The 22,158-nt window shown below is 43.7% G+C and overlaps 1 long non-coding RNA gene across 4 annotated transcripts; it reads right to left on the minus strand.

The window, feature by feature from the left end:
* Positions 1-7,908: 7,908 nt before the first annotated feature.
* LOC127342477 (uncharacterized) lies at positions 7,909-11,866 on the minus strand. Of its 4 annotated transcripts, none has more exons than XR_007876676.2 (3): positions 10,813-11,864; positions 10,036-10,621; positions 7,909-9,889 (listed from the first exon to the last, which is right to left on the minus strand). It is a non-coding gene; the product is annotated as an uncharacterized lncRNA (long non-coding RNA). The 4 variants fall into 4 exon arrangements; XR_007876674.2 differs by having other exon boundaries at positions 7,909-9,297; positions 9,823-10,621; XR_007876673.2 differs by having other exon boundaries at positions 7,909-9,297; positions 9,730-10,621; positions 10,813-11,862.
* Between the last annotated feature and the right edge of the window lie 10,292 nt (positions 11,867-22,158).

A 22,158-nucleotide genomic window follows, 5' to 3' on the forward strand; every position in this document is an offset into this window, starting at 1 on the left:
TTGTCTCTTACTCCTTGTGGGAGCTTCATTGTCATCTTCATCAGAATCTGAACTCTCATCATCAGATTCCTCAACAGACTCCATAGGAGTTTCATGTATTGGATCAGATTCCCAACTAGACATGCCATGCATATCTCTCATAGGAAATATATCCTCAAAGAATGTAGCATCTCTTGATTCAAAGATAGTGCCAACATTCATGTCGTCCACTCCAGATTTCACCACAAGAAATCTATAAGCAATGCTATGGGCAGCATAGCCAAGAAAGACACAGTCCACGGTTTTTGGTCCAAGCTTTCGCTTCTTGGTGATTGGCAAATTCACTTTAGCCAAACAACCCCAAGTACGTAGGTAGGAGAGTGTTGGTCTTTTCTTTTCCCATTCCTCATATGGGGTAATTTCTTTATTCTTGGTTGGAACACGGTTTAGGACATGACACGAAGTCAATATAGCCTCCCCCACCATTCCTTGGATAAACCCGAAACATCCAACATGGCATTAACCAAATCTGTTAGAGTACGGTTTTTCCTTTCCGCAATCCCATTGGATTGTGGGGAATTGGGAGGCGTCCTCTCATGGATTATACCATGTTCCGCACAGAATAAATTGAACTCATTAGAAAAGTACTCTCCACCACGATCGGATCGAACCCTTTTTATCTTTCTTTCAAGTTGATTCTCAACTTCAGCCTTATAGATTTTAAAGAAATCAAGAGCCTCATCTTTAGTTTTCAGGAGATACACATAACAGTACCTAGTGGAATCATCAATCAAAGTCATGAAATATTTCTTTCCACCTCTTGTCAACTCACCATTCATCTCACATAGATCTGAATGTACGAGCTCTAGTGGTGCCAAGTTTCTTTCCTTTGCAGGCTTGTGAGGCTTGCGAGGCTGCTTTGCTTGCACACAAGCATGGCACTTAGAGCCTTTGACAAAGGTGAATTTCGGAATTAAACTCATATCAGCAAGCCGCGTCATACAACCGAAATTAACATGACAAAGTCGTGAATGCCAAACATTAGTTTCATTAACACTAGTGCTTACATGGTTCACAACATTATCACAGAAGTCTTCCAGAGAGAAGCGAAACATTCCCTCACATTCATATCCCTTTCCAACAAGAGTTCCATACTTAGACAGTACAACTTTATTGGACTCAAACACCAACTTAAACCCATCTTTCATAAGACGGGAGCCACTAACGAGATTCTTCTTGATAGAAGGGACATGCAACACGTTCTTCAGTTGCACGATCTTTCCCGAAGTAAACTTCATATCTACCGTGCCAACACCACGAACAGTAGCATGTAACCCATTCCCCATCATTACTGAGAAACCTCGGGCCTGATAAGAGGTAAACATGGAGATGTCAGCACACACATGGACATTAGCACCTGTATCAACCCACCATTCTGTGGGCTGAAACACCGAAAGAACAGTAGGTAATATATTACCATACCCTATAGTTCCTTCCTCTGTGTTGCCAATGACCATGCTGACAGAATTTGAGTTCTGTCCAGCCTGACATTTCTTTCCTTTGTGTTGTGGACAACGATTAGCCCAATGGCCCATCTCGCCACACACCCAACAAGGATCTTTCTTCTCCGTTTTCCCCTTCTTCTTGAAGTTGGTAGTCTGGGAGACTCCCTTGTTCTTTCCCTTGTACTTGTGGGCATTTTTCTGCACCATATTGGCAGCAGAACGACCATCGGTTCCTCCAGTGTGTTTGTCTTTTGCCCTCGCCTTCTCCTCAACATCTAGAGAGCCCATGATATTCTCAACAAAAAACTCATGCCTCTGATGTTTCAGGTAAGTGGCAAAGTTCCTCCATGAAGGGGACTTAGTGTCCAGTGCATCCCACATATCCTTCCCATTTCGGATGTGCAGATATGCATCAACCAACTTGTCTCCAAGCACACTTAGGACGGCACCCACAAAGATTACGGTGGCATCCCCGAACGCTTTATCCTCTTCAGGAGTAAGCGGACCTCTGGGAGTACCTTCCGCAACTCGGTGCACACCCATAGAAGTGAGCCACAAGAGGGTCTTATTCTGCCATCTCTTGAAATGAGAATCCGTAAACGGGCTCGGTTTAAGCGCAACAGCAAAACCAGGCGGTGAAAATTGCCTGAGGCGATAAGGTTTTTGGATTGTTGGATTATTAGGCAATTTCCTTGTGAGTTTAATTACCGAAAGCAACATTACAGATGCACAAGCATATTTAACCACACACATCAGACTAAGTACATGCATCAGATCTGAACATGGAACAAGTAGCAGTGCAAGGTAGGAGAGGAAAAACACGTACATCGCGACCGGGAAGGTCGCACTAGCACCACCACCACCACCACCATGGGAGTTGTTGATATCGCCCATGGTGTAGTCGGATCTGTCGATGAAGCAGCCGAACCGTCGAAGAAGAAGACGAACATCAGCGAGCAGTCGCGCCGAGACGCTCCCCAAAAACCTTATCGCCTGTCTCCCGGTGCAGGATCTCAACGGACGGAGTTTCATAGGCCTGCTCTCCCAGACGGCTGTGCACACAATCGCCGGGATGGGGAAGACTAGAGAGTAGCACAGCAAAAAAACTTCGCGAGAGAGATCTAAGAGTACTGTTCTCCAGATCTGATCGGTCTCCTTGTATAGCCTGGGAGGAGAGCCGCCCCGACCGCGTAGGAAGCCAGGGACACGCGGTGAGCATGCACATGCAGGTCAACACGTACCCAACTCAGTTGGTGCACCAAGCAAAAATTTAGGCTTCCTTGAGTGTGTCTCGAACTCGAGTCACGAAACGCGACGTTCGTGCGTGACGAGGCGAGGCGGGGCGGGCGGAGGAGGAGTGCGCGAGGGCTCCTTCTATTCTCACTCACTTGGAAGGAGTGGAACAGCAGCCCTTATATACCACTCCAACTCTCTCCCAACTAGCAATGTGGTACTAAACTTTGTCCCCCAGGGCTGTCCCAAGCTGCCAACGTGATGAGCCTTGAGATTTCAGGAATTGTAGACTACATGAGCTGCCTTACTGGGCTGCAGCCCATCTACATTTAACAGCTACTCCCTCCATTCCAATAAATAAGGCATCCTCATTTATCATGTTTTTTTCTTTGATCAGGAATTACGCTAAATATATAAAAATTGTTGGTATACAATTAGCATCACTAGAAAATGTTTACCGATACGAATCCAACGATACTAATTACGTACAATATAATCAATATTTTGTTGCTCAATTTTTTCGGTCAAAGTTCATCTTAAAATACGTGTGCACCTTATTTTTCGAAACGGAGGTAGTATTTGATCTAGAGATACATGGAAGACTAGTGCCCCTTCCTCCCATACGCTGGATCTTCTCACCCTGACTATGATTTAGATATAGGGGAAGAAAAGAAGAGAGCTGAGCTGGTATGCCGATATCAAGCTCCAGGTGCACAGAAAAGGCAAGGAAGAAAAGAAAATTGGGGGAAAATGGTTAGAAGACGAGACAAAAGGATGCCCTGTTTAAAACACATCAGGCAAAAACACAGCCACACAGTGGCTGCATCGTCCTAAAAATGAAAGGTTTTAGAGCAGGATCCAAAATTGAGAAGTTTGGTAAATTATAGGTTCGTTCTAGTGTATTTGGTTTGTTCTGGGGGTTTTGAAGTCAGAGATCCAAAAGTGAACTTGTTGTATAGTTGGAGGGCCAAAATTGAACCTATAAATTAAAGAAAGGGATGATCTGTAAACGCACAGGCATGTAGCCCATATGATTCTACTAACTGCAAATGACTGTTTCATAATGTAAGCCACGAATTTTTCATAATGTAAGCCACGAATTCACACAGATTAGATAACGTCAGAAATAACTGATTCTATTGGTACGAAAAATCCTATTGTACGTGAAAAAAAAGGGTGAATGGAGCCTATACTATGAAATGGGGTACTAAACAGGTCATGCAAATAACAATCAATAAATCATAGACAAATTTGTAAGCGGAGAAAAATAGAGGTGTTTAGTCAGTAAAAAATGGCTTATTAAATCCTATTTGTTGCAATAGCTGTACCAAGGCAATGCAAACATCTGCTAAAAACTGTACCAAAGAGTAGAACAGAAGCAATTCTAATGGACGATACTAACAAAGATCATGGAGGGGGAAAACGCTATCAACATAAACGAGCTTAAGTCATTCACAGACCGCATGCTAGAATGCTGATGATCTCATATCACAAATGTTAATTTCCAGTTGTTACAGCCCTATAATCAGGGAGGGTTAGGGATTTGCACCAACCAATTGTTTCCATGTCCAACTGCAAGATTTGACCGTAGGAATAATTCTATAATTAAGTCTAGGATTTCCATTTCCAGTCTTTGTATTTTTCTTTTATTAAGCCAACTGTTTTCCCTTTTTCTTGAAACAGATAAATGCGATTGAAGTATTGATAATGTACTGTAATTACCTGGAGCAGTTGCCGGATTCATACACTCGGAAAGAGTGCAATGCAAGGGCTATACATGGCAGTTTCACTGGATTGATTCTCAGTGCCAAACTTGGCCACACTTTGTAGTGTGTTCTTTCTCAAGTCAATAGCAATAACACATGCCTTGGGGTGACCGTATTTTACCCTGGCCATCAGGTAAACAACACCATCATCAGTTATGCTGGGAACAGGATCAGTCACAGCAAGGTTCTGCAAGGCTTGCACTGCTGCAGCATCAGTGTCACATGGCAAAGGCAATCCTGGTTGATGCAGCAGTCCAAGAAGGCGAAGCTCTGATATCATTTGGTCGCTGATCACAGTGTCAGAAGCTTGAACCGTGCAATCCTTTTTCCAGTCCTTCCAAGAACCAGTCATCCTGTCGTTGCTAGATGTGGTGATCCTCCAGTTATGCACTTGGAAGCTGCCCGATCCAGTTTCATCAATCGTACGGGTGCAATCAATATCCAACTCCACTAACTTGAGACAGCCCTTGGTGAAGGCAATGCCACGCACCATCCTAGGACGACTTGTTAGTTTTTGCTCAATCCCATTGTTACCAGTTAGAAGATTCTTGGGAAATGGCAGCGGCACATTGCGTAGCATGGGCTTGTCGCAGAGAACATCGCAGAGTAGGATGCCACGCCACAGATCGACCCATCCCATTGTGCCGTCTTGGCCTCCGATAGTGATCACGGTGCTAGTACGATGGCGAAGGAGTCGGGCCCCATTCATGGGGATTTCCACCTCAAACCCCAGTGGCGACTCGACCGCAAGTTTCTTGTTGCTCCAGCTGCCTGTCCTGGAACTGAACAAGAGGAGATTGAACTCATCGTGCAAAGAGCCGGCGACGCGAACCAGCGCGGCTATGATGTAGTGGTCTCCACGGGGAAGGAGACCGACTTCGTGGTCATGGAAGAAGTGGGGGGCCGGATTTGGGACCAGCTGGATCGATGGGTTTATAGGGTTGGCCCGGTAAACGTAGTACTCGCACTCAAGCATCGAGATGAAGTCTGGTGGACATCCAATGGCGACGCGAATGAGGATGAGGTCGTCTACAATGCAGAGGAGGTGGGGATTCTCGGAGAAAGAGGCACTGTCGCGAGGGGAGTGAACGACTAGGTTGGAGGGGAGCGGCGGCGACTGGGGACAGAAAGAAGCTACGATGGGTAGCCTGTTCTTCGTCCACCCTCCGGCCGTCGTTTTTCCCCATTGAAGATCCGTGGCCGTGGCGATTGAAGCACGGTAGTTGGGGAGGACCCAGGTAGCGCGAGAGAACTCACGGCCATCGACGGGGCAGCTGGTGGTTATCGGCATAGCAATGGGATGGGTAAAGGGGGCGCCTGGAGATGGCGGCGCCCAAGGAGAAGGGTGATCGGTAGGGAGTGTAAGGGCGCGTTTGGTTGCCTGCATCGCCTTGGCTCGTATCGGGCCAACAATTTTCGCCCTGTTTGGTTGCCTGAGCAGTCGCGTTTTTGCGCGAACCGCTTCGAGTGTCGGGTCAGGCCCTAGAGGAACGCCCGGTTCGGCAGTTTCCAGCGGTACAGGCAAATCTCTATGCCCGCTGATGCAAAAGGGAATCTTCGGCGCACAGGCGAAGAATGGAGATGGCGGGAGCTACAGCGCGCATCGGCGAAAAGCGAAAAGGGGGCGGGAAGGATTCCGTTACCTCCCGTGCCCCATGACCTATTTCTACACCCTCCCGTATTATTCCCCCAAACTTCGAGCTCCTCCTCCCGTCGGCAAGCAGGTAAGAGGCGCACGCATCTCCGGTCGGCGACGGTTGCAGCGGCAGCGAGTACATCTGGGTTGCTTCATCTACTTCCTGGTCTAGCTTATCGTTACCTCCGGCGATGACTGTAAGCCATCACTTATCCCCGTACCGCGGTAATGTTTAGTTCTAGGTTAGAAGTACTCAGATCTTGCCTAGGATTTGGTCTTGCAGCAGGGGTAAATTTGTGGTGAGCTAACATGATCCTGCTAGGATTCAACATTTCCGGTTGCTACTGCCATGATCAGCTGCAACTCTGTCTTCTTCTCAAATCTTGGCCTTCCCAAGCAACCAGAGTCACCTGACCTTGATTGGAGAAGCACAATTTGGACTCTGAACCTGTAGCTTCTCCAATCCCTTGAGCCGGTTGACTCCTGGAGAAGCCACAACCGCCTCCCACACCGCCGTCTTCTCCCACAACGCCCCAGATCCTTCAATCCTTCCTGCTATCAAATAGCGCCGCCGCATGCTCTGATACCATGTCGACGACAAGGCTCACATTTTCTAGTTCTAGGTTGGACAGGAAAGAAGTGGAAGACACGAGATATTTTTCTGGCAGCTTCATCTCCATTCCATTCTTCTGTACTAGGCTTATACATGTTACAATATTTTTTACTTTAACCCCTTTACTATGCAAACTAGTTGAATGTTCGTGCGTTGCTACGGTCCATTATATTTTTTAGCATCACACATGTCACGCATATAAACATAAAATATGCATAACTATTCACGTATATACAAAATATTGCGATATAGTGTTCTAAAAAGTTTATTTTACTTCACGTAATTAGTCATCATAGGTATATTAGGCTGCCGAACAATAGTATAATTGAAGAGCTATCGGTAGTTTAATTGAGAGATCTATCGGATAACTGGAAACCAAATATGCCGGACGTGTAAGCTAGAATCTAAAGCACATATATGCCTAGGATCTTAACTTCTGAAGTACGTGTCGTCTCCACGGATGACGCCCTTCATACCATCCATAGTGCATTTAAAACTATAGAAGCCTTGGCAGCACAAGGGATGGTCAGGTGGGTGGTAAGGCGACGACGCGATTGGATCGAGAGAGCGCGGACCAGCATGCTTGAGATTACTGTGAGATTTATTTTCTTAGGGAACGTGCAATGCACGATACTTAGTTTGTGCAAATTGATAAGAATTTATAAATAATACTTACTTCGTTCAAAAGTAAGTAACTAACTTATTTATAGATACACTGAAAACGCGGACACAATTATATCTACACAAAGTTGAATCACTTATTTATTGATGGAGATAGTAGAACACAGTTTCCCATCTTTCAGGTCTCGTTATCTACATACCTCCTATCTTCTCCGCTTTTTACTAAATGTTTGTGATTTGGGTTTTAGACTTTACAAGCAAAAGATGCTCGAGATTTGGGTGCTAACTATGTAGGCAAAAGCCTAAGCCTAAAAATACTGGACGATTGAGGAATTATATTCAACCATGATATATCAAATTAAGAATATTCCACAAAATGATTCAGAAATTATGTTCGACATAATATATCAAATCAAGAATATTCCTTATATATCTTACTCCTCACAATCATCATAATACAACAACAAAAAACACTTCTTATCCATTTTGTAGCTAGTATAATCGAGAAGAGAAGACAACTTGCATCCCTGCATAGAAATCTTGGAAATCACATGGTGAGCTCAGTACACATTGTCGATCTGGCATTAGTTGCGTCCCAAATGCTCATACATCTAATCACACCAGATGCGTCTCCTTACCATAAATAATAACACAAAGAAAAATCCAATGGAAATAGCCAACAATATCTGCCTAGAAGAATCTCAGGTAGGATTCTACAAAGCTGCCAGAATTAGCTACAACTCCCAAATTCATTGACAACTTTATAAAGTTGGCTTTATTGGTATATATAACACTAAAACCTTCTGAGCTCCATGTCTGAGCCATGAATTGGTATAACTTATGATCCTACTTATGCTTGTTACACGGAGCAGAGATTTCCCTTGAATGTTTAAATTACAGGAGGGTACCAAATAGGTTTGATGCATTATTTTAATTTGCTGTGACAGGCAGATATTTGGACCTCATTACACCACTTCAGAATTTGGATACATCTCCAATCTTCCCACCTTATCTTCAAAACAACCCAGTAAAACAATAATGGAACTTGTCAGCTGTGAATATGATAAATCGTATAGAACTAAATCTAATAAAGAAAAAATGTGCAGTTCTCAAAAAGGTAATATGTAGTGAAACAAAATTATTTGATTAGCCAGAGTAAAGAAACCAACCGAAAGGAGACAATTATAGCAGAAGTTATTCCCAAATATCAATTATTCGATTAGCCAGAGTAAAGAAAATTATTTGAGCCAGAGTGCAGGAATAACGCTGAGTCTATTCAAGCTTGCTAACTTTAAGCATATCAATTAGCAATATGCAGGTACCATTTCAGCTGCAAAATTCCTCACTAAATATTTACAAGCACATGGTAACTGTATTAAAAATCAATCTTAAATCAAAACTTCATAGATGGGACAAAAATTCCAAATATAATGATGCATTGACCATTTGACTGAACTTGCATTGACCATTTGGCTGAATATGCTCTTTCTCCTAAGAGGCTGGCAATAGTTCCAATACTGCATGCTGGCATGGACAGAAGATACTGCATATTACTCTCCCCAAAATTTACTCTCGGTTAGAAAAATAGTTTTGGCATTTTTAATGGACTTCAGATCATACATAAATAACTTAAGATATCAAACTTTAATGCAGATGGTTTGCTTTTATCATACTGTATCAGTGTTGCAGACACAGAAAGTTCATGTTATTTAGTAGACTCCGGCACAAAACACAATTCATTCCCGAAGCGATGCAAGTGAAATACCCAAGGTAGTAAAGTAACCTTGCTAAGTAAATGCAAAATTTTAAAAAGAAATAGTTTTTGACATACCTTGACTACATTAGAAATATGCACAGACAACATCAATATTGTAAATCTTACTGGCATCAGCTTTATCTTCAATGTTGCTTGCGATCGAGTTACGAAATTGATATTGTAACTTCCTGCAATGTTTCAGTAATATAGACAGACAAAAGTGAGATAGATGAACAGGGATAATGTATTTCAGAAAGCTAACATGTGTGCACAAGAACACTCTACACCTCTCCATGCGCCTGATAATAAATTATACACCACTAATTAGATTCATTTACAATTCTTCAATGTATCTGGATTGATGTGGACAACTGATGAACATGTATAAAGAATACCAAGTGAGACAAAAGCAAACCATCACACACTAAAGGATATAGAGAAGTGCATGGCTACCGTCCACATAATTTAATTATCAGATCTCCGTGTAACCTCTAAAAGATTGTAAATAACATCTACATGCTCAATCCAAGTTTATGAAGCTAACAACCCAGATTTTATAGTATGTTTAACTATTTAAGTCCCTCTAACTGGTGTGGAATCACTTAAAACACATATTATACCGAACCAACAGGAGGGAAGGGTTGGCATCTGGAGTGGAGGAGGTTGATGGCGCCCGAATATATAGGAGGGGATCATGGAGGAGAAGGGATGACCTTCTCTGCTGTTTCGTAGCTTCTGGTGGTCGACCGTGACCTGAGATGGAGGTTCGCAGGCAAATCACTGGAGAAGAGACAACAGGAGAAACATTAGCAGCTCACCTAACGATACATCCAGGGACAATCTTCGTAGGATAACCAAAAGAACAATCACCAACAACACAATGAAAATCGAAATTGTGGCCATTAGCAAGAACAGAAGGGCCTCACTTTTTTTTCGATCAAGGAGCATAGCCCCAGCCTCACTTGAGGAGTACCTGTCTAGGTGGATCTTGCATCAACCAAATCATATGCATCTCAACTGAGATGGTAATTAAACTGGACGAAAATACTTAACTCATTTATCGCTTGCTTCCCATCAAGATATCAGGATTGTTGTACGGATTTAATCTGTGACTTCTAGATTCAGAAACTATGTCTAATTTAGTGCAGACAAAGCTTTGTAATAATTAGTGCATAATATTAGTCATTGTGCACTGAATTAGACTGAAAATTAAAATAATCTAGGCTAATATATAGTTAAATGATGTATGACAAATTTGGAGCAAAGAATTAGATCAAGAAAGACAAGCGTGCATGTGTGGTGCGAGTCCTGTTGTTTGTTCGGAGTTACCGGGGCCTTGTAGCAGGTTCAGAGAAGAGAGGCGCTTGGTACACACAATGTTGAGCTACGAAGACCCACAGGCAACATGAGAAAATTTAATAAAACAGGCCGTGTGAGGGACATGGCACATGAGTAATGGCTCAGTAGTGCAGCCGTGGATTGCACGATTGCAATGAACTCTTGAGCCTTTCCCTGGAAAAGTATGGATTAAGCATCAATTAACAACATATAACTCTAAAAGGAACCAAGTCTGGATTTAAATTAAGCCAATAAATGTTCGATTTCGTCGGTATCCATATACATGGTGCATGACATCGGTGACCAAAAACGCTCTACACCTTACACTATCACCGATCAGGGGGAAAGGGGTAAGCATTGGATACCTGAATCGGAGATCTCGAGGATGGAGCAGGTGGTTGCCGGCGACCTAGATCAAAGCTGTTGCGATTGACCTGTTCATCATCGCTGAACCGCGCGGATGAACATAGCTCGGCGGCCGCCATCCTTGCGTCTCGCGCCTGGAGGGGACCTCCCCAATCCAGGCACGCGTGGGCGCTGGTCGGCCCTTCCTGGGCGCAAGGAACCAGCGAGCACCACAGCGGGTCAGCGGCGGCAACGGATCCAGAGTTCCCGGCTAGTCCCGCAAAGGCGGCCACCATCCTTGCGGCTTGCACCTGGAGGAGGCCTCCCCAATCCAGGAACGCGTGGTCGATGGTCGGCCATTCCTGGGCGCAAGGAAACCGGCGAGCACCACAGTGGGTCAGCGACGTCGACGGATCCAGAGTCCCCGGCTAGCCCCGCAACGGATCCAGTGGCGGCTCTCCGAGCGTGGACGGGCTTGGCAGAGGGCACGGTTGGCGCGGTAGTGTGTGCCGAGCAGGGGCAGCGGAGTCCTCACGTCACGCAAAGGACGTTTTGGGAGAAAATGGAGGAGATATGGAATGGAACTGCTTCGCTTCCGTCAAACACGGAATGACTATGAGGCGTTGTCCTCGGCGGCTTTGCCGTCGGAGAGTGGTGGAGGCGAGGCGCTGCAGCTAGTAGTGTTTATAGTAGGGCTAGGTCTAGTAGAGGTTTGTCCTTTATGGCGTGTGGGAGTAGAGCTCCGGATCTTCCCGGCCAGATCTGGTGCGTCTTGTGGCTGCTTCTCGTCGCCGGCGTGCACTGCGGTGCGCCATCGTCTGACGAGGAGCTGGGCGCAAGCATCTCCGTTAATAAAGCTGTGCCGTCGAGCTATTCCACCCTGCTGCCATGGCGCGGCACGGGGTGGTCGATGTGGAGCTTCCTCGATCTGCTCCTGAGGTGGGAGGATGATGAGGAGCTCTGCAGATCGAGCTCTTGCAACAAGCGCTGCTATCTCCTCCACTGTGATCTGCAGGTGAGCTGCTTTCTCTTGGCCGGCCTTGGCGGCGAGGGAGAGAAAGTAGAGAGCCTCGTGGCGGCGAGGGCGGGCGATGGCGTGGGGACTTTACGGAGTCCGTGCTCCCCGTGGCGGTTCCCCGCCGGTGGCATCTTTTGGCCGCCGCTATTCTCGGTCGAGGCCGGCCTCGCCATTCTCGGCGACAAGAATCGTCGCTTGAGATTCATCTTCCTCCATCGGAGGATCTTTCTGCACCTTGGCGCGTCATCTCACACTCATGCTCTCCCAAGTGGCCGAGTCCCCGGCGGGAGCAGGAGTGGCCGTGGCTGGAGGTGGTTCATCGTCGGCGAGCTTGGATCCGATCGCGTTTTCTGCGATCTTTTTATGGTGTTCTGTGCAAAAGTGCTGGACTTTGGTGTAATTTTTCCTTTTCTTAAGGTCCTTTCTGTAATTGTTCACCCACCGACGAAGTAATACAGATTCCAGGTCCTTCGGGACCTTTCCTGTTCAAAAAAAAAACTATGAGGCGTTGGATTTTCAGACTATACGGCTCACACATGCGGAAAGCAAATATTTTCTAATTAATTTGCATTGATTAGAATTTGATGCGTGATTAGCGCAAACAAGGGAAGGTGGAGTGGAGGGCGACTTACTTGGAAAGCAATCGGACGATGGTTTCGAGAGCGGAGGTTATAAGATGACAATGGATGGATCAGATTATCCCAATCTCCTTCATCAAACGCGTTGTATGACGTACGACTAACTGAAATATAATAATAAAGATATCTAACACAACTCCAACACTGACTAATTGTATATGGTCAGTGAGTGAAATAAGCCCACTTCAACAATGGGGCCGGACTGAAGTGAATAAGTGAATAACAATGCTGGTAGGCCAAGGAGTTTCTTGATCAGTGAGCCGGCAATTCTGATGGATGGATTTACGGCTGGGATAACACGGATTTTCTATACACCGACCAGGTCGGCGCGTACCGCGCGCCGAACACCCCCCGCGCGGTACGGGCTGGCCCAGTTCGGGTGTTGGGCCAGTTGGCCGCTTTTTTTCCGAGTCATTTTTTTGTTCTGTTTTTTTTTCATTTTTGTTTCTTTTTCATTTCTGTTTTTTTCATTTTTGTTTCTTTTTTTATTTTTAAGATTTAATTTTTAAAATTTACATATATTTTTGAATGTAAAATGTTCAAACTAAAAAATTTAGAGAAAATTTCAAATTCGAAAATTGTTCAAGCATAAAATTGTTCAAATTCGAAAATTGTTCAAGTATAAAAATTGTTCAAATTCGAAAATTGTTCAAGTATAAAAAAATTTCAAATTCGAAAATTGTTCATATATAAAAAATAATAAATTTTTTGAAAAATATTTGTTCCAATTTAAAATTTGTTCTAATTTAAAATCTGTTCCAATTTGAAAATTGTTCCAATCTGAAAATGTTCAAATTTTGAAAATATTTCAATTTCTGAAGAAAGTAAAATAATTTTAAAAAAATCGGGTCTAAAAAGAATCAGCTTTTAAAAAACGTAAAAAGAAAATTTCAACAGAAAAAACGAAAAAACAGAAAAAACGAAAAAAAAGTGGAAATGTGTTGGGCCGGCCCAACAACCCTCCGGGATAACACGTGCCTCGTTTAATTGGGGTAAAGATCTCGTGTGCACCTATGCTATTTGTTCCAAGAGTATGTCTAACAGGCCCCTTAAAATGCCCAACCCGGTAGAGCTCTACCCGGCGTCTAACAGACCCCTTAAAACACCCAACCCCGTAATTTTTTTACAGTTTTGGCTACGGGGTGGCTCCTCGCCCTTTACAAGTACAGGGTGGGAGGCTGAATACAGGGCCAACCCCTCACCTGTGGCGCGCTGAATTTTCACCAAATTGCAACTGCTTCCGCCATGGAGCCCCGCTGGAGAAATGTGCGACCACCTCCGCCGCGCCGCCGAGCGTCCGTGGCTGCCGCGCTGCAGTGCCTGCAGGTCTTCTCGCGGGCGGGGGCGGGCGTCCGTGGCGGGCGAGGCGGCCGTGGCAGGCGAGGGCGGTCGTGGCCAAGGCAGTGGCGGGGGGCGGCGGGCAGGGGCGGCGGCGGGCCGGTGGCGGCGGTGTTGGAGATATGCCCAAGAGGCAATAATAAAATGGTTATTATAATATATCTTTGTGTTTATGATAATGTTTACATACCATGCTATAATTGTATTAACCGAAACATTGATACATGTGTGTTATGTGAACAACATAGAGTCCCTAGTAAGCCTCTTGTATAACTAGTTTGTTGATTAATAGATGATCATGGTTTCGTGATCATGAATATTGGAAGTTATTAATAACAAGGTTATGTCATTATATGAATGATGTAATGGACACACCCAATTAAGCGTAGCATAAGATCACGTCATTAAGTTATTTGCTATAAGCTTTCGATACATAGTTACCTAGTCCTTTCAACCATGAGATCATGTAAATCACTTATACCGGAAAGGTACTTTGATTACATCAAACGCCACTGCGTAAATGGGTGGTTATAAAGGTGGGATTAAGTATCCGGAAAGTATGAGTTGATGCATATGGATCAACAGTGGGATTTGTCCATCCCGATGACGGATAGATATACTCTGGGCCCTCTCGGTGGAATGTCGTCTAATGTCTTGCAAGCATATGAATAAGTTCATAAGAGACCACATACCACGGTACGAGTAAAGAGTACTTGTCAGGAGACGAGGTTGAACAAGGTATAGAGTGATACCGATGATCAAACCTCGGACAAGTAAAATATAGCGTGACAAAGGGAATTGGTATCGTATGTGAATGGTTCATTCGATCACTAAGTCATCGTTGAATATGTGGGAGCCATTATGGATCTCCAGATCCCGCTATTGGTTATTGGTCGGAGAGAAGTCTTAACCATGTCTACATAGTTCGCGAACCGTAGGGTGACACACTTAAGGTTTGATGTCATTTAAGTAGATATGGAATATGGAATGGAGTTCGAAGTTTTGTTCGGAGTCTCGGATGGGATCCAGGACATCACGAGGAGTTCCGGAATGGTCCGGAGAATAAGATTCATATATAGGAAGTCATATTCCAAGTTTGGAAATGATCCGGTGCATTATGGTAGGTTCTAGAAGGTTCTAGAAAAGTCCGGAAGAAAGGCACTATGGAAGGTGGAGTCCCGGAGGGGCTCCACTAGCATGGACGGCCAAACCCTAAGGGGGAGGAGTCCCAGGTGGGCTCCATCTTGGTGGCCGGCCAGCCCCACCTCAAGGAAAGGTGGGAGTCCCACCTTGAGTAGGACTCCCCCCTTGAGTAGGTTTCCCACCTTTGGGAAGTTTTGGTGTTGGGGTCTTATTCGAAGACTTGGACTACAACTCTTGGGGCTTCCACCTATATAATGAGGGACAAGGGGAGGGTGGCCGGCCACTCTTGGCTCATCCTTGGCCGCACCCCTTTGAGGGCCGGCGCCCAAGCCCCCTCTCCCCAAACCCTAGCCACCTCTCCTCCACCACCTCTCCCGCATATGCTTAGCGAAGCTCCGCCGGAGATCTCCATCGACACCGCCACCACGCCATCGTGCTGTCGGGATTCCAAGGAGGATCTACTACTTCCGCTGCCCGCTGGAACGGGGAGAAGGACGTCGTCATCAACACCGAACGTGTGACCGAGTACGGAGGTGCTGCCCGATTGTGGCACCGTCAAGATCTTCTACGCGCTTTTGAAAGCGGCAAGTGATCGTCTACCGCAGCAACGAGAGCCTCCTCTTGTAGGCTTTGGAAATCTTCAAGGGTTAGTCTCGTTCATCCCCTCGTTGCTCCCGTCTTCTAGATTGCATCTTGGCTTGGATTGCGTTCTCGCGGTAGGAAATTTTTTGTTTTCTATGCAACGAATCCCTACAGTGGTATCAGAGCCGTGTCTATGCATAGATGGTTGCACGAGTAGAACACAACTGTTTTGTGGGCGTTGATGCTTATGTTATCTTTAGTTCGAGTACTTTGCATCTTTGTGGCATGGTGGGATGAAGCGGCTCGGGCTAACTTTACATGACCGCGTTCATGAGACTTGCTCCACGTTCGACATGCAACTTGTATTGCATAAGTGGCTTTGCGGGTGTCTGTCTCTCCCACCGTAGTGAAGATTCAATTTACTCTTTCTATTGACAACACTAGTATCACCGTTGTGGTTCATGTCCGTAGGTAGATTAGATCTTACTCGAAAACCCTAAACCACGTAAAATATGCAAACCAAATTAGAGACGTCTAACTTGTTTTTGCAGGGTTTGGTGATGTGATATGGCCATGATGTGATGATGAATATGTATGAGATGATCATTATTGTATTGTGGCAACCGGCAGGAGCCATATGGTTGTCTTTAATTTTCATGTTGAGTAGTATTTCAAAGTAGTTGTAATAGTTGCTACATGAGGTGAACAACCATGAAGACGGCGCCATGAACCTTGACGCTACGCCGACGATGATGGAGATCATGCCCGTTGATGATGGAGATCATGTCCGTGCTTTGGAGATGAAGATCGAAGGCGCAAAGACTAAAGGGCCATATCATATCACATATGAATTGCATGTGATGTTAATCCTTTATGCATCTTATTTTGCTTAGAACGCGACGGTAGCATTATAAGATGATCCCTCACATTAATATCAAGATAATAAAGTGTTCTCCCCTCGTATGCACCGTTGATATAGTTCGTCGTTTCGAAGCATCTCGTGATGATCGGATGTGATAGACTCAACGTTCACATACAACGGGTGTAAGCCATGTTGCACGCGCGGAATACTTGGGTTTGCTTGACGAGTCTAGCATGTACAGACATGGCCTCGGGACAACGGAAACCGAAAGGTTGAACACGAGTCATATGGATGATATGATCAACATGTTGATGTTCACCATTGAAGCTACATCATCTCACGTGATGATCGGTTTTGGTGTAGTGGATTTGGATCGTGTACCACTTAACAACTATGAGGGATGTTGTATTAAGTGGGAGTTCATTAGTAATTAGATTAAAACATGAACTAATTATCATAAACATAGTCTGAGTAGTATTTTGAATTAATTTGTAGTATTGGCATCCGTTTTTTTACCAAGCGCTAGTCTTGTTATTGAGATAGAAATACTGTTAAAATCTGACAATAAACTTTACGGACTGGTACCGTATTGTTAATGAATCAAGAAATGATTAAGTCCTATTGCAAAATTTTAGTAAACCTCACATTGTTGATTCAAAGAACTATGGTTTCAATTAGTACCTAAAGTTATCTTGTCTCCGTGAAACTTGAAGCTCAAATCTGTTTGAAAAGTAAGGAGCTGAAAATTTAGTTTTCAGAAATAATCATGGTATGAGATATATGTGATATCTAAGACTTTATTGCAAGATGATAGAATATAATTTGGTGAGACTACATAAACTCATAAGTTTTATGGGAATGTACGAAGGTTGAAGATGCAAGGCGTCTCAATCCTCCAACTATTGGGGCACTAACGATATTCGCATATCCATGAAGTGATCGTCCTTAGTATGCACCGTTGCTAAGACTCGTCGTTTCGAATACTGAGGTATAGATTCTACGTGTGCATATGATGCGTGTGGTTGACACGTCCGTTGGGAACCCCAAGAGGAAGGTGTGATGCGCACAGCGGCAAGTTTCCCTCAGTAAGAAACCAAGGTTTAATCGAACCAGTAGGAGTCAAGAAGCACGTTGAAGGTTGATGGCGGCGGGATGTAGTGCGGCGCAACACCAGAGATTCCGGCGCCAACGTGGAACCTGCACAACACAACCAAAGTACTTTGCCCCAACGAAACAGTGAGGTTGTCAATCTCACCGGCTTGCTGTAACAAAGGATTAACCGTATTGTGTGGAAGATGATTGTTTGCGTAAAACGTAGAACAAGATATGCAAGAGATTGTATTTCAGTATAGAGAATTGGACCGGGGTCCACAGTTCACTAGAGGTGTCTCTCCCATAAGATAAACAGCATGTTGGGTGAACAAATTACAGTTGGGCAATTGACAAATAAAGAGGGCATGACCATGCACATACATATCATGATGAGTATAGTGAGATTTAATTGGGCATTACGACAAAGTACATAGACCGCCATCCAGCATGCATCTATGCCTAAAAAGTCCACCTTCAGGTTATCATCCGAACCCCCTCCAGTATTAAGTTGCTAACAACAGACAATTGCATTAAGTATTGCGCGTAATGTAATCAGTAACTACATCCTTGAACATAGCACTAATGTTTTATCCCTAGTGGCAACAGCACATCCACAACCTTAGAACTTTCATCACCGTCCCAGATATCAATGGAGGCATGAACCCACTATCGAGCATAAATACTCCCTCTTGGAGTTACAAGCATCTACTTGGCCAGAGCATCTACTAGTAACGGAGAGCATGCAAGATCATAACAACACATAGACATAACTTTGATAATCAACATAACAAGTATTCTCTATTCATCGGATCCCAACAAACGCAACATATAGAATTACAGATAGATGATCTTGATCATGTTAGGCAGCTCACAAGATCCGACAATGAAGCACAATGGGGAGAAGACAACCATCTAGCTACTGCTATGGACCCATAGTCCAGGGGTAGACTACTCACACATCACTCTGGAGGCGACCATGGCGGCGTAGAGTCCTCCGGGAGATGATTCCCCTCTCCGGCAGGGTGCCGGAGGCGATCTCCTGGATCCCCCGAGATGGGATCGGCGGCGGCGTCTCTGGAAGGTTTTCCGTATCGTGGCTCTCGGTACTGGGGGTTTCGCGACGGAGGCTTTAAGTAGGCGGAAGGGCAGGTCAGGGGGCCACACGAGGGCCCCACACTATAGGTCGGCGCGGCCAAGGGGCAGGCCACGCCGCCCTAGGGTGTGGGCGCCTCGTGCCCCCACTTCGTCTCCTCTTCGGTCTTCTGGAAGCTTCATGGCAAAATAGGACCCTGGGCGTTGATTTCGTCCAATTCCGAGAATATTTCGTTACTAGGATTTCTGAAACCAAAAACAGCAGACAAAGAATCGGCACTTCGGCATCTTGTTAATAGGTTAGTTCCAGAAAATGCACGAATATGACATAAAGTGTGCATAAAACATGTAGATAACATCAATAATGTGGCATGAAACATAAGAAATTATCGATACGTCGGAGACGTATCAGCATCCCCAAGCTTAGTTCTGCTCGTCCCGAGCAGGTAAAACGATAACACAGATAATTTCTGGAGTGACATGCCATCATAACCTTGATCATACTATTTTTAAAGCATATGTAGTGAATGCAGCGATCAAAACAATGTATATGACATGATTATACAAGTGAATCATAAAGCAAAGACTTTTCATGAATAGCACTTCAAGACAAGCATCAATAAGTCTTGCATAAGAGTTAACTCATAAAGCAATAATTCAAAGTAAAGGCATTGAAGCAACAGAAAAGAAGATTAAGTTTCAGCGGTTGCTTTCAACTTGTAACATGTATATCTCATGGATATTGTCAACATAGAGTAATATAATAAGTGCAATATGCAAATATGTAGGAATCAATGCACAGTTCACACAAGTGTTTGCTTCTTGAGGTGGAGAGAAATAGGTGAACTGACTCAACATTGAAAGTAAAAGAATTGTCTTCCATAGAGGAAAAGCATCGATTGCTATATTTGTGCTAGAGCTTTGATTTTGAAAACATGAAACAATTTTGTCAACGGTAGTAATAAAGCATATGTATCATGTAAATTATATCTTACAAGTTGCAAGCCTCATGCATAGTATACTAATAGTGCCCGTACCTTGTCCTAATTAGCTTGGACTACCGGATCATCACAATGCACATGTTTTAACCAAGTGTCACAAAGGGGTACCTCTATGCCGCCTGTACAAAGGTCTAAGGAGAAAGCTCGCATTGGATTTCTCGCTATTGATTATTCTCAACTTAGACATCCATACCGGGACAACATAGACAACAGATAATGGACTCCTCTTTTATGCATAAGCATGTAACAACAATTAATAATTTTCTCATATGAGATTGAGGATATATGTCCAAAACTGAAACTTCCACCATGGATCATGGCTTTAGTTAGCGGCCCAATGTTCTTCTCTAACAATATGCATGCTTAACCATAAGGTGGTAGATCGCTCTTACTTCAGACAAGACGAACATGCATAGCAACTCACATGAAATTCAACAATGAGTAGTTGATGGCGTCCCCAGTGAACATGGTTATCGCACAACAAGCAACTTAATAAGAGATAAAGTGCATAATTACATATTCAATACCACAATAGTTTTTAAGCTATTTGTCCCATGAGCTATATATTGCAAAGGTGAATGATGGAATTTTAAAGGTAGCACTCAAGCAATTTACTTTGGAATGGCGGAAAATACCATGTAGTAGGTAGGTATGGTGGACACAAATGGCATAGTGGTTGGCTCAAGTATTTTGGATGCATGAGAAGTATTCCCTCTCGATACAAGGTTTAGGCTAGCAAGGCTTATTTGAAACAAACACAAGGATGAACCGGTGCAGCAAAACTCACATAAAAGACATATTGAAAACATTATAAGACTCTACACCGTCTTCCTTGTTATTCAAACTCAATACTAGAAATTATCTAGACCTTAGAGAGACCAAATATGCAAACCAAATTTTAGCATGCTCTATGTATTTCTTCATTAATGGGTGCAAAGCATATGATGCAAGAGCTTAAACATGAGAACAACAATTGCCAAGTATCACATTATCCAAGACATTTTAGCAAATTACTACATGTATCATTTTCCAATTCCAACCATATAACAATTTAACGAAGAAGAAACTTCGCCATGAATACTATGAGTAGAGCCTAAGGACATACTTGTCCATATGCTACAGCGGAGCGTGTCCCTCTCCCATAAAGTGAATTCTAGGATCCATTTTATTCAAACAAAACAAAAAACAAAAACAAACCGACGCTCCAAGCAAAGCACATAAGATGTGATGGAATAAAAATATAGTTTCAGGGGAGGAACCTGATAATGTTGTCGATGAAGAAGGGGATGCCTTGGGCATCCCCAAGCTTAGACGCTTGAGTCTTCTTGATATATGCAGGGGTGAACCACCGGGGCATCCCCAAGCTTAGAGCTTTCACTCTCCTTGATCATGTTGCATCATACTCCTCTCTTGATCCTTTTAAACTTCCTCCACACCAAACTTAGAACAACTCATTAGAGGGTTAGAGACAATAAAAATTAACATGTTCAGAGGTGACACAATCATTCTTAACACTTCTGGACATTGCATAAAGCTACTGGACATTAATGGATCAAAGAAATTCATCCAACATAGCAAAAGAGGCAATGCGAAATAAAAGGCAGAATCTGTCAAAACAGAACAGTTCGTATTGACGAATTTTATCGAGGCACCAGACTTGCTCAAATGAAAATGCTCAAATTGAATGAAAGTTGCGTACATATCTGAGGATCACTCACGTAAATTGGCATAATTTTCTGAGTTACCTACAGAGAAAACAGCCCAGATTCGTGACAGCAAAGAAATCTGTTTCTGCGCAGTAATCCAAATCTAGTATGAACTTTTCTATCAACGACTTTACTTGGCACAACAAAACACTAAACTAAGATAAGGAGAGGTTGCTACAGTAGTAAACAACTTCCAAGACACAAAATAAAAACAAAGTACTGCAGGTAAAAACATGGGTTGTCTCCCATAAGCGCTTTTCTTTAACGCCTTTCAGCTAGGTGCATAAAGTGTGTATCAAGTATTATCCAAGGGTGGTACTTCTACAGCGGGATGTGGAGTTTTCTCAACCAGGCATAGTATATTAGATACATAAGTTTTAGCATCTCCCTTTTCATTAGTCTTAGGCGTGCTACTCTCATCAAACAAATTTTCAGGAACAAGCCAAGCATAGTTATTTTCTAGTGCATCATTCATAGCTAGGAGTTTACATGGTATTGGTGCTTTGATCTCCCCACCATCATCAATATTATTAGTGTATCTTATTCTATCCATGTCCATCTTTTCAAGGAGACTAACAAAATTGGTATAAGAACCAAGCATATTAAATTTAGCAAAGACCTTTCTAGCCTCTCTTGCTATACCACCAAATTCTCTAAGAAGGGTTTCTAAAACAAAATCTTTCTTTTCCCCTTCTTCCATATCACCAAGTGTGAGAAACATGTGTTGGATTATAGGATTGAGATTAACAAATTTAGTTTCCAACAGGCGAACTAAATGCGCAGCAGCAATTTCATAAGTAGGCGCAAGGTCTACCAAGTGTCTATCTTCAAAATCTTCAATGGTACTAACATGATTGAAAAATTCTTCTATATTATTTCTCCCAACTATAGACC

Source organism: Lolium perenne, chromosome 3 (assembly GCF_019359855.2).
Source record: "Lolium perenne isolate Kyuss_39 chromosome 3, Kyuss_2.0, whole genome shotgun sequence".
Taxonomy (NCBI): Eukaryota; Viridiplantae; Streptophyta; class Magnoliopsida; order Poales; family Poaceae; genus Lolium; species Lolium perenne.